General features: G+C 46.2%; 1 pseudogene; it reads left to right on the top strand.

Annotated features, from left to right (window-relative positions):
- The first annotated feature begins 430 nt into the window (after positions 1-430).
- LOC138150653 (small ribosomal subunit protein eS27-like) lies at positions 431-801 on the top strand (annotated as a pseudogene).
- Positions 802-1,200: the final 399 nt, after the last annotated feature.

The following is a 1,200-nucleotide window of genomic DNA, read 5'->3' as shown; positions in this document are numbered from 1 at the left end:
GGTTAAGGAAGAAATTTTCACCATGGATGATAAAAGATATAGGATTACAAAAGTCTGGCATGTCCACACTTCAATCTGTCATGGATGGTCATGATGAGAGACACAGACCCACCAAATACCAGAATCGATGATCACACATTCATTTCTGTGTCTCTTCAAACATCTTGAACCCTGACGGGTGAACCTCATGAAGTTTCTACCCCCATCGCTTCTGTGGTCCCAAAGGCTCCAATCTGTTGGTTGGCATATTGCCCACCATCTTTGCAAAGCGGCCAACAATGGAAAGAAGTGCAGAATTTCCCCACGGAAGGAATCATGTAGCAAAGCTCAGTTGGACTTCTAAGATAGGCAGTGAGAGGAGGAAAGGCAGATAGGTCAGAGCCCAAAACAGACCTCCCACATAGTAAGTATTTGGTAAAAGTCTGTGGAATCAAACTGAACTAGAGGGGCTTTTCTGGCGGTGAAGATCTCCCCGCGCCAACATGCCTCTCGCGAAAGACCTCCTGCACCCCTCTCCGGAGGAGGAGAAGCGGAAGCACAAGAAGAAGCGCCTGGTGCAGAGTCCGAACTCATATTTCATGGACGTGAAGCGCCCAGGGTGTTATAAAATCACCACCGTCTTCAGGCCCGCACAAATAGTGGTTCTCTGTGTCGGATGTTCCACTGTTCTCTGTCAGCCTACTGGAGGCAAGGCGAGGCTTACAGAAGGTGTTCCTTCAGACGGAAGCAGCACTAATGACTGAATCAAGATGAATGAGGAACCGTAAAGAATAAAACAAATTTGATACAAAAAAAAAAAATTTGAACTAGAGGCATCCTACCACATGAAGGTTAGAGGCAACCCAAGGTAGTGGACAGTGCACTATGCTTGGAATCAAGAGAGGACAAAGTTCCAGTCCCATTCCTGACGACTGCTGGCTGTGGGACCTTTCGCAAGTCACTTAGAATCTCTGTATCCCCATCTGTAAAACCAGGAAAATAACACTTGTCATGACTATGTCCTGGAACCACTATAAGAATAAGATGCTCCTAACCCTCCCCCCCCCCCCGTCCTCCCCTGCCATTTATTTTAAAATTAGACTAACTTTAAATGCTTTGAGATGACCCTAGAAATTCTAGTCCAATAGACTAGATGTCTATTGCCAGCTCCTATATAAACTCCTTTCCTGATCCCCACAGCTGTTAATACCTTCCCCCTCA

This window comes from Petaurus breviceps, unplaced genomic scaffold (assembly GCF_028583685.1).
Source record: "Petaurus breviceps papuanus isolate PSGF00001 unplaced genomic scaffold, PetGlider_PUasm1.0 140, whole genome shotgun sequence".
Taxonomy (NCBI): Eukaryota; Metazoa; Chordata; class Mammalia; order Diprotodontia; family Petauridae; genus Petaurus; species Petaurus breviceps.
Note: the sequence above shows the minus strand (reverse complement) of the source record. Positions and strands in the feature narration are given on the sequence as shown.